Here is a 12,748-nt window from a genome sequence, read left to right on the forward strand (position 1 = left end):
AATGATCTGAACCCTAAACAAAGCCTCCAGTGGTGCACTTCCAAACCTCTAACACAAATGCTCCCGACAGATTCGGAACCAGCAACATCCTGCACTGCACTTTGTTGACAGTCATTTAAGGGTTTTCGAACGCCTCTAATACCTCCGCCTCTAATTAGGGCAGCCCCGGTGGTGCAGCGGTAGAGTTGCTGCTTACAGCGCTTGCAACGCCGGAGACCCGAGTTCGATCCCGACCACGGGTGCTGTCTGTACGGAGTGTGCACGTTCTCCCCGTTACCATGGGTTTTCTCAGAGATCTTCGGTTTCCTCCCACCCTCCAAAGACATACAGGTTTGTAGGTTTATTGGCTTGGTGTATGTGTAAATTGTCCCTAGCTGGCACGGAAATCACTATCAAAACATGGGGGGGGGGCACAATTTCTTGTGTCCTGCACACAAACGCGAGGCTTCGGCCGTGGGACCTGTGGATGGTAACATCGGGAGCTGACCTGGTTGGTGACTCCAACAACAGCAGCTTCGTCCGCCCCGAATCATGGGGCTTGAATCGGCCCGTTCGCGAGGCATTTAATCGGCCGGCAGAGGCTTTAACATCGGAAGCCTCGAACGCCTCAATGCAGCAGTTTGATTTTAAACCGTGCCGGGCGCTGAAAGGCCCCGCGAATGGGTCGATTCAGCCCTTAGAAAGCGTCTGATAAATTCCGGATTACAAAACATGGGGGGGATTGTCCCCCACCTCTCAAAGCAGGGGGTGGGGGGTGGGGGGAGGGGGCATGTCCCCCTTTCCCTCCATTTCTGCCGATGGTTCCTAGTGTGTGTAGGATGTTTTTATTGTGCGGGGATCGCTGGTCGTTGCGGACTCGGTGGGCTGAAGGGCCTGTTTCCACGCTGTATCTCTTAACTAAACTAAAAATATGCACAGATATTTAAAAATGAAACTATTATTTAAACTCCTCATATGCTCTAAAAACTGCTGTATATAAAATTAAAAAAGTGAAATTAAACTTAAATAATTGAAAGAAATAAACTTATTTTTCACCTTATCCACAGGCTACAATGGTCACTGAAGTTAATGAGGTCTCAGGTACAGCAGAATTCATAAATTCATTTAGTGGTAATTGCAAAATTAGGCCATTCGGCCCATCAAGTCAACTCCGCTATTCAATCATGGCTGATCTATCTCTTCCTCCTCTCCTGCCTTTTCCCCATAACCCTTGACACCTGTACTAATCAAGTCAGTTATACAGGGTGGAAAAGGCCCCATCGACCCAACTTGCCCACACAGACCAACTTGTCCCATCTACACTAGTCCCTACACTTGCCTGCGTTTGGCCCATATCCCACTTAACCTATCCTATCCATGCACTTGCCTGAATGTTTTGTAAAAAAGATCTGAACAAGATTGATCTGCCCTGAGTGAAGGTCATCATAAGGTCATAAGTGATAGGAGTAGAAATAGGCCATTCGGCCCATCAAGTCTGCTCTGCCGTTCAATCATGGCTGATCTATCTCTCCCTCCGAGCCCCATTCTCCAGCCATATCCCCATAACCTCTGACACCTGTACTAATCAAAAATCTATCTGTTCTGAACTGACAGTTTTAGCATTCTGAATCTGACAGTAAATTTGTAACTTTGACATCAAGTGCTGGGACACCCCAACCTTGCTTCCATTTCCAATTTTGTCAGGCAATATCGCCCCTAGTAAAATAGTTAAGCCCTTCCTGAAAGATTCGATACTTTGATGTAATGGTTTACAGATCCATCGACACCAATCACCACATCTATTTCTTACAATGCCAGAAAATGGTTGGTATTTCAACTTAACAATAATTGCGCTTAGTTAAAAAAAAAAAACACAGCACATCACATCTGGACGGCATTTCTTGCTGTGGCTGACACAGGAAGTCAGACTGGAACTTTCTAAATAAACATTACTGCATTGTGAAAAAAAAATCAAATTGCAGATGCTGAAAATCTGAAAGGAAAGACAGAAAATGTTGGAAACACACAGCAAGTAATGCCCCTGTCCCATTTTGGAAACCTGAACGGGAACCTCTGGGGACTTTGCGCCCCACCCAAGGTTTCTGTATGGTTCCCGGAGGTTTCCCTACCGGTCTCCCTACCAGCTTCCACTACCTGCAACCTCCGGCAACCACCTGCAAACTCTGGGAACCGCACGGAAACATTGGGTGGGGCGCAAAGTCTCCAGAGGTTTCTGTTCAGGTTTCCTAAGTGGGACAGGGGCATGGAAAAAATTTATACTTTTTACTCGTAGGTGGGTCGTAGATCGTCGTAGGTCGGTAATTGGCCCGAGAAAAAAATGCAAACATTACATCATTTTATCATGTGATCATTTTCCACTCGTAGCTAGTCGTAGTTGGTCTTAGGTGTAGAAGACTGAGGTCGAGGGGGGTCGTAGGAGGTTGTAGACATAGTCGTGGGAAGTCGTAGACATAGTCGTAGGAGGTCTTTTACTTCGGCGAGTCAACACGGCCTTAACATTTTGTTCAACTCGTCTAGGTTCTTCTAAACTCGTGGATTAGGTCGTCCAAGTGGGACAGGCCATTTAGTGTTTCGGTTCAAAGACACGTCACCAGACTTCGGAAAGTTCTGATGAAGATTCTCAAACTGGAAGAGAACATCAGAGTCAGTGGAAGGAGCTGTAGCACTTGTTCCCGAGACGTGAAATGAGATCACCATGGGTTAAATAGCAAAGCCTGGGAGCATAACATCCCTTGTACTGCCTTACAAAGTATAGGAAATATCAAAGATTAGTAGGCATAGCTTGAAGGTGAAGCTATGGAGCAAGTCTGATCCAATAAAGGGGCAAAGTTTAAAGTAGATGTGCGGGAAGATTCTTTTACACAGAGGGTGGAAAGTTGCTGGAATACGCCTCCAGGGATGATAGTGAAGCCAGGTACAACAGTGGTAGTGAGGAGGGGATACGGATATACAGCGAATTGAGGGATTTGGATCATGAGTGGGCAGATAAGATTAGTTGAATTTGGCATAATGTTCGGCACAGACATTATGGGCAGAATGTACTGTTCCTGTGCGGTACTGTTCCTATGTTCTATTAAAGAGTAATCAAAGTGAAGTTTTCAAGAAGTTTAAGGGGTTGGATTGGGGAAGTAGAAATTGTTTCCTCTGATGAGTTTTTAGAACCAGAGAGGGCAAAGCAAGATTCAAGCTGGATTATTTAGGGAGATATCAGGATAGCTTGAATCTGGATCCTTCATTCCAGAAAGGGGGAAGTCCAGTTTCTAGAAATAGGATGGCACATTGGTGGTGGAGCTGTTGCCTCACAGCTCCAGAGACCCACGTTCGATCCTGATCTAGGTGCCGTCTGCATGGAGTTAACAAAATTCTCCTGTAACCATGTGGGCTTCCTCCGGGAACTCCGATTACCTCCCACATACTAAAGATCTGCGGGTATGTAGGTTAATTGGCCACTGTAAATTGCCCCTTGTGTGTAGGGAGTGGATGATAAAGTGGGATAACATGAGTGGCTGATCAATGGTCAGCATGGACTCGGTGAGCCGAAGGGCCTCTTTCCATGCTATGTCATTCAATTCAATTAAATTCAATGAAGCAAAATTTAACGAGGCTATGTCCATTGAAAATCTGAGAAGTGAGCTTAATAGACTTCTGTATAGGATGAATGTTATGTGATTATGAAGTCATTGCAGATAATTGGAATTAACTTCTAATCAGCCTTCAGCTTAGTTTGGTTTAGTTTAGAGATATAGAGCGTTGTAACAGGCCCTTCGGCCCACCGAGTCTGCGCCAACCAGCGATTCCTGAACACTAGTACTATCCTACACGCTCGAGACAATTTACAATTTTACCGAAGCCAATTAGCCTACAAACCAGTACGTCTTTAGAAGGTGGGAGGAAACCGGAGCATCCGGGGAAAATCCACGCGGTCATGGGGAGAACATTAAAAACTCCATACAGACAGCACCCGTAGTGAGGATCAAACCCGGGTCTCTGGCGCTGTGAGGCAGCAACTCTACCACTGAGCCACTGTGCCACCATGCCACCGAGCCTGGATTGAACCAAATGCATTCCCTATGTACCATATGATCCTACCTTCAACTGACTTACGCACTTGCAAACTTCAAGAAGAAATTGCTCAATAACTGTCCTGCCAATTCTCATCTCCAAGACCAAATGGGACAAAATGCTCCAAACGTCTACTTTTACCATCACTGGGTGACAATAGTTACACCAACAGTTAGGGCGGTCTTGGTGGCGCTGCGGTAGAGTTGCTGCCATTACAGCGCTTGCAACGCTGGAGACCCGGGTTCGATCCCGACTACGGGTGCTGTCTGTACGGAGTTTGTACGTTCTCCCCGTGACCGCATGGTTTTTTTCTGAGATCTTCGGTTTCCTCCCATACTCCAAAGACGTACAGGTTTGTAGGTCAATTGGTTTGGTATAAGAGTAAATTGTCCCTAGTGTGTGTAGGATAGTGTTAATGTGCAGGGTCGGCATGGACTCAATGGGCCGAAGGGCCTGTTTCCGCGCTGCATCTCTAAAACTAATTTAAAACTAAAAGTTACCAGCGTCAATCACAGGGTACATTTCATCTGCTTGGTGACTGGATTGGTGCACTAGTGAACTCGAGGGCAACAGCCTTCTGGAAAAGTTATTCAGAAATTAATAGAAAATGGTAAATGAAAATGATCACAAACTGCCAATGATCGCAAATAGAATAGAATGACCAGAGAAATGGGAACTGTCACAGATTGCAGTCCAGAGCATTGGCAGAAAATCCGGGGGGGGCAGGGGAGAACGTCCCCTCCATGTTTTCAGAGGTGGGGGACGGTCCCCCTCACGTTACAAGCTTTAAATCTGTGGTACAGATCTGCAGTAATTGACTCATTTTAACGGTAACAGCCCCGTAGTAGAAGCATTCACATTGTAGGGCTGGAAACTGGAAGAATCCCAAGCTAATTCCGTTCAGAGGGCGCACGGCTGAAGCTTCCGATGCCTCGCATGTGTGTGTGTGTGCACATGCGCACGCGGCCGCCAAGAAATTGTGTCCCCTCCATGTTTTGATAGCGGTTTCCGTCTCTGGTCCAGAGCTGGATTCAACCAATCTATTTCATAATGAGGTACACCTTTAACATACAAAATACTTTTGATGCAAATGTTGTATCTGCCCAGAACAGTAGAGGGTGCTGCAACCCTCATGTCTTAACTGCAGCATTTATCTAGAAACAGAATGTCATCTTTCATACTGAAATTCTTAATTAAAAGATAAAAATGAAATAGGACTTTCAGTTAAAATTCTAACACAGTTACTCTAACAATATGTGTAATGGAACTGGAAATGTATGTGTAATAGATATGTAATGGACACATGGAATATTACAAAAGGTAATTGCGCTGCTCAGATGCCATTAAGCTATGATGTGCCATACACCGACAGTCAAGACCTTTCTTCCCATTTTGGCCTCGTAATTAGTCTAATTGGCATATTAACGCTAAAATTACCTCAGATTCCTGTAAATCTTTTCCCCTTCACTTTGAACCTATATCCTCTGATCCTCGATTCCCCTACTCTGGGCGAGAATCTATCCATCTTTGCCTTAAAAATATCCACTGGCTTGGCCACCACAACCTTCTGAGGCAAAGAATCCCACAGATTCACCACCCTCTGACTAAAGAAATTCCTCCTCATCCCCCAACTAAAATAACGTCCTTTATTTCTGAGGCTATGACTAGTCCTCGACTCTCCCACTAGTGGAAACATCCTCTCCACATCCACTCTATCCAAGCCTTTCACTATTTGGTACCTTTAGGCAGGGCCAGAAGGTAGGCCTGGCAATGTTCCTGCCATCAACTGGGCCACAGACACTTGAGGCAGAGATAGATAGATTCTTGATTAGTACGGGTGTCAGCGGTCATGGGGCGAAGGCAGGAGAATGGGGTTGGGAGGGAGAGATAGATCAGCCATGATTGAACGGCAGAGTAGACTTGATGGGCCAAATGGCCTAATTCTACTCCTATTACTGATTACATTGAAACACGATGATAAGAGCACCGGAACTGTAAGATCCAAATGAACCATAAAAAGCAGGAGAAGGACAAGCATCAACTCTCCGCTGGGGATCAGGTGTCATGTACACCGACTCTCCACAGTCCTGGATGCTCACTAGCGTGTGGGTCTCAGACACTGGCTCTGACCGGAGTACAGTTCAACACACTGATGCCCACCAGCTGATAGATCTACAGACATCATCTCACTGTGGCATGAATCCATTGATTCACACGGCCATTGATTCTCGTGACTCCACATTTGCCTATGTCTGAATCCATTTACCACTACTTTCCTGTCAGCTATTCCATTATTTTCACTTTGCAAATCGACTATTACCTAATAAAGTAAATTAAGCTTGAGAACCTGACAACTCAATGCATCCATGCAAAACGATAGAGCATAGACCTTGGCATAGTGTTATAGAGTGATACAGTGTGGAAATAGGTCCTTCTGCACAACTTGCCTACACCGGCCAACATGTCCCAGCTACACTAGTCCCATCTGCCTGCGGTTAGTCCATATTCGTCCAAACCTGTCCTATCCATGTACCTGTCTAACTGTTTCTTAAATGTTGGGATAGTCCCAGCCTCAACTAACTCCTCTGGCAGCTTGTTCCATACACCCACTACCCTTTGTGTGAAAAGGTTATCCCTCATATTCCTTTTAAATATTTTCCACTTCACCTTGAACCTATGTTCTCTGATCCTCGATTCCCCTACTCTGGGCAAGAAACCCTGTGCACCTACCTGATCTATTCCTTTCATGATTTTATACACCTCTATAAGATCGGCCCTCATCCTCCTGCGCTCTAAGGAATAGAGACACAGCCTACTCAACCTCTTCCTATAGCTCACGCATCATCCTCGTAAATCTTCTCTGATCCCTTTCAAGCTCGACAATATATTTCCTAGAACATGGTGCACAGAACTGAAAATACTCTACAGTAAATGTGGTCTCACCAACATCTTATACAACTGCAACATGACCTCTCAACTTCTATATTCAGAGGACAGAACTTGTCCTCTATATTGCAATGCAGGAAAAATGTTCCCAATGTTGGGCGAGTCCAGAACCAGGGGCCACAGTCTTAGAATAAAGGGGAGATCATTTAAGACTGATGTGAGAAAAACTTTTTTACCCAGAGAGTTGTGAATTTATGGAATTCCCTGCCCCAGAGGGCAGTGGAGGCCAAGTCACTGGATGGATTTAAGAGATAATTAGTTAGAGCTCTAGGGGCTAGTGGAGTCAAGGGATATGGGGAGAAGGCAGACACGGGTTATTGATAGGGGATGATCAGCCATGATCACAATGAATGGCGGTGCTGGCTCGAAGGGCCGAATGGCCTCCTCCTGCACCTATTTTCTATGTTTCTATGTTTTTATGAAGCGAGTCATACCCTTCTAGAAGGGCTTGGTAATATCGAGAATGTAATATCAATGTAATATCAATGTAATATAACAAGACACGTTATACGGATTTGCTTGTTACAATCTGTGACTTAATCAAATGTGATAGACAGAAAAAAAATACTTCTGTCACAAGATGGCACTCTGACTCTTTACAATGGTTAACCAAGAAGATGCTTGTGATAGACACAAAAGGCTGGAGTAACTCAGCGGGTCAGGCAGCATCTGAGGAGAAAAGGAATCAGTGACCTTTCGGGTCGGAGCCCTTCTTCTCAACCTGAAACTTCACCCGTTCCTTTTCTCCAGCGTGACCTACTGAGTAACTCCAACCATTTGTGCCAGTCTTCAGTTTAAACTGGCATCTGCACATCCTCGCCACACAAGATGCATGCGAGTTGCGCACTGACACTCTTCATTCACAAAATGTCCAGTCAACTGGGAATCTCCAACATTTTAAATTCTGACTTCCTGCAAAGGCTCACACAGGTTTAGATCTCCACATATTAAACTAACTAATAAACATACATATATCTGTAAAGCTGAGAATAATCCCACGAATATGTATCATTGTGCCATGTATCATTGCGCCATGGATGAGCAAAATTAATGAAAGGAAATAAAAATGGATACAACTTGAATATTTCCAAGGCTTTGGAATAAAAAAGGATTCATCTGATATAAGATATGCGTCAGGACTGCTGTTATCTCATGTTAAATAAGGTTTAAAATTTAAAACACTATCAATTTTCCAAATAAAAATTTTCAAACCATTTTTGGAAGCTTGGTCCACACGTCCATTCAGGTCAGAATGTAGCGCCTGAGACATAATGATTATATTCAACGAAAATCAAAATAATAGTAGGCCCCCCTCGGTCATGACTGACCATGGGTGATGCATCCTAGTTTGCAGGTGATGTGTGGTCGGATGCAAGCCTGGGCGATGTCATATGGAGGACAGGCTGTTGCCCATACGGCACGTCCCCCCCTCTCCACATCGCTGATCGATCCAAAGGATCAGTAGGGCCGTTACAGTTCGGCACCAGCACCTGTCCATTCCCTACAAGGATGCTGCATGACCAGCTGAGTTCCCCCGACATTCTGTGTTAGAGTAAAAGCAATATTTCTTCAGCAATCCGATTGGCGTTTGAATTGAGTGGCTTGTGAGTAGTTACTGTTCATAGGCACCGTTCATAGGTCTGGAATCTCATGTCATCCATCTCTTTCAGCAGATCTCTTTCACGGGACGACATTAGTGAACTGGATGGCTCTTTTCCAATATGATTCAATAGGTTCAAGTTCACCAGTTCGATAGTCAGTTTATATAATTAACTGATATAAATATTCTATCCGCTGTTGTGAGATTTGAGCTCAATTCCTAATTATTAGTCATCCAATAATGTACCTACTATGCTAACATTCAGCTGCATTCAGCTGCTCTGAAGCAAATCAGGCATCAGAGCAATGACATTCTTATGGGCCTGTCCCACTTAGGCGATTTTTTCGGCGACTGCAGGCGACTGTCATAGTTGTAGCAGGTCACCGAAAAACTGGCAACTGGACCCCCTACGACAACATTTACGACAATGTCTACAACAACCTAGCACCTATTCAGTGACGGAAATCACTATCAAAATATGGGGGGGACCGGGGGAACAAAATTTCTTGGCAGCCGCACACGCATGTGCACACTCACACACACACGCGAGGCTTCGGAAGCTTCTGCAGTGGGCCCTGTGAACGGTAATTACAGTTCAATCCAGCGCTAAATGCAGCTCAACTCTGCCTGTCTCGCCGGGTTAACCTACAGCCCTGCCTGGACTGACGGAATACCAGTCCGGAGTCGTGGAGCTAGTGCTGCTTCTCCGCACTTGCTGTAAGCCTGGGCCATATTTCCCGTACGTCCAGGCAGGGCTGTAGGTTAACCCGGCGGGACAGGCAGAGTTGAGCTGGGTTTAGCGCTGCATCTCTGCGCTGGCTTTGGGACTGGGGGCACCGCGCTCATCTGACTCCTGACGTCTTTGGCCATCCACGGGTGTCCTGGGGGGGGGCACTCGGGTGGGGACGGGGAAAGTCCAGAGGTGGTTCGGCAGAGATTGCAGCGCCGGAGAGCCGGCCGGGATTGATCCTGGCTGCAGATGAGGCGCAGGTCTGTGTCGAGGGCTGCCATCGTGACCCTATGACCTGGGCACGTCCCCCTCTTCCAATCACTACGCCCTATCCTCAGTCCCACCCCCTTACTTCCCCCTCTGACCGACACCCCCCTCCTCCAATCATCATGCTGAATCATCATGTCCCACCCCCATTGCCTGCTGACCGACGTCTCTCTCGTCCAATCGGCGCCCACAATCAGCAGTCCCACCCCCACTGTCTCGCGGAAAGTAGAGATTTCACCGTGTTTTAAAATCCGGATTACAAAAAATTGGGGGGGATCGTCCCCTACCTCTCAAAACAGAGGGGGGACGTGTCCCTTCTGCCCCCCCCCCCCCCCCCCCCCCGGATTTCCGCCCCTTCACCTAGTCAACGTCAAGCTACCGACAACCAACGACCTGTTAGGACATCGACCTACGACCACACCTACAACAACGTCCACCCACAACAAGTTACAACAAGTTACAACAAGGTAAGACAATTCAGTCGCCAGTACCTGTCGCCGGTCGACGTAGGTTGACGTCGATAGTCGCCAATGGATTCACCAAAGTCAGTACTGGCGACAACCTACGTCATCCTGGCGACAACCTACGACAGCACCTACGTCAGGATAAGTCAAGCTACAATTGTTGGCGTCAAGCCAACTGTCGCCTACTGTCGCCGAAAAGTTTTGAACATTTCAAAATCCAGCGGTGACCAGAAAAACGCTACGAATCTTTGGGCGGCTGAGGAGACTACTCACGACCACACAGGCGACACCCCAGCGACCATGTGGCAACAGCCTAGTCGCCTGAAAAATCGCCTATGTGGGACAGGGGCATTACAGTTCCTGATACACTCACATGTGCAACACCTTTGAGCTAATGTTGAATGCAACTGTAGTTGCGGCTCCTTAGGAAGGAGATGGGGAGGAGTTTCTTTAGTCAGAGGGTGGTGAATCTGTGGAATTATTTGGCACATAAGTCTGTGGGGGCCAAGTCAGAGGGTATTTTTAAGGCAGAGATAGATAGATTTGTGTCAAATGTTACGGGGAGAATGGGGTTAGGAAGGGGAGATAGATCAGCCATGATTGAATGGGGGAGTAGACGTTACAGCGCCAGAGACCTGGGTTAGATCCAGACTACGGGGCCTTGTCTGTACGGAGTTTGTACGTTCTTCCAGAGACTTGCGTGGGTTTTTTTCTGAGATCTTCTGTTTCCTCCAAACTCCAAAGATGTACAGACTTGTAGATGAATTGGCTTGGTATAAGTGTAAAATTGTCCCTAGTATGTGTGGGGTAGTGTTGATGTGCGAGGATCACTGGTCGGTATGGACTCGGTGGGCTGAAGGGCCTGTTTCTGCGTTGTATTCTAAATTAAAGTAGTAGTCTTCATTAGATTTATTGGAAGAACACAAACAAAGTGTGAATGTGTTGTGCCTTGCGTAGAGTAGCGTGTGGGAATACTGCACGGCACCTCCACAATGGTGGCACAGTGGCGCAGCGAGTGCAGCACAGTGGTGCAAGGGTAGAGTTGCTGCCTCATCCTTGCTGTTGCTGCCTCACAACGCTAGAGACCCGGGTTGAAGAAATCTCATTTCCTCACTAATTTGCCCTGCGAGATATTTTATCCCCAGAATCCCCCATTCACTGACACACCAAGGGCCAAGTGGCTGCTTAAGGCCCTGTCCCACTTAGGAGACCTAAACAGCAACCTCTGGTGACCTTGCCCGCACTGTTTCAGGACTCCTAAAAACAGCAGGTTTAAATATTTACAGTGGCCTGCAGAATGACACAGAAAAAAAAATCAACGTCGAGGTGACCTGCAACCTCCTACCACCTCCCCCGCATATGTTGAAAACCTTCCTCGACTATGAAAAAAACTGGCTTCGATTAGACCTGCGACTAAAAAAGTATCGATTTTTAAAACGGCAACCTATTTTTAGTCGAGGCCGGTTTTAAACATGATCAAAAAATTGCAGCAACCTAGATGAAGCCTCGACCACGCGGAAACCACTTTCGACCATTAGGGAGAGTGACCAAAACCTCCGGTGACCTCATGGAAACCTTGCGTGGAGCTATGAAGCAGCTTCTCCCAGCTGTGTCATTCTGCAGGCCACTGTAAATATTTAAACCTGTCCTGAAACAGTGTGGGCTTTCTTTTGAAGTGGGTCATTGGCATGTTTAAAGCACAATGTTTGGTTTATTGGTGGTACTCTCGTTGCCAGAAAGTTAAAGATCGTTTAAGATGGGTTTATTCAAGGACCAAGGATGTCAGGCTTAGGACGAGTAAAGGTTGATCATCATAAGCTGACAGTCCACCCTCGAAAGGTACAGCTGGTAAGAAGAAAATGAGGCAAAATCTTCCAGTAAAGGACTGGCTGCAAGCACAATCAAGCTGGATACAGAATAGTGAAAGTGTCTATGGAGAGAAGAAATTGCCGACGTTTCGGGTCGAGAAGAAGGGTCTCGCCAATTCCTTCTCTCCAGAGATGCTGCCTCACCCGCTGAGTTACTCCAGCACTTTGTGTCTACCTTCGATTTTACCGGCATCTGCAGTTCCTTCTTCAACAGAATAGTGAAAGGCTTTGATAGAGTGGATGTGGAGAGGATGTTTCCACTGATGGGAGAGTCTAGGATTAGCGGTCATAGCCTCAGAATTTAGAAAGGAGATGAGGAGGAATGTATTTAGTCAGAGGGTGGTGCATCTGTGGAATTCTTTGCCACAGAAAGCTGTGGAGACCAAGTCAATGGATATTTTTAAGGCAGAGATAGATAGATTCTTGATTAGTACGGGTGTCAGGGGTTATGGGGAGAAGGCAGGATAATGCTGTTATGAGGGATAGACCAGCCATGATTAAATGGCGGAGTGGACTAGATGGGCCAAATGGCCTAATTGTGCTCCTATCACTTATGAACATATGAACATTCAAATTGGACCTCTTTTCAACGTGCCCTTCAGGGTACACCCCAACATGGAGCCTGGGGGAGCTCAGCATTGTTGGAGGTGAAAGCCACGAAATGAAAACCATGAACAAGCATCAGGGTAGGAAGGATATGGTCAACAAACTATTTCTTCAATAGCAACTCTTACCAACTCTACAGATGCATCGTAAGTTGCTTTGGCCACAGATATGCCCAAGACCATAAAAAAAAATTGTAGAGTTGTGG

The 12,748-nt window shown here is 46.3% G+C and overlaps 1 protein-coding gene across 3 annotated transcripts in view; it reads right to left on the reverse strand.

Moving 5' to 3' along the window:
• Positions 1-12,748, reverse strand: part of tll1 (tolloid like 1) — a 372,266-nt gene that overhangs the window by 21,566 nt on the left and 337,952 nt on the right. The window lies entirely within an intron of this gene.

This window comes from Amblyraja radiata, chromosome 1 (genome assembly GCF_010909765.2).
Source record: "Amblyraja radiata isolate CabotCenter1 chromosome 1, sAmbRad1.1.pri, whole genome shotgun sequence".
Lineage (NCBI taxonomy): Eukaryota > Metazoa > Chordata > Chondrichthyes > Rajiformes > Rajidae > Amblyraja > Amblyraja radiata.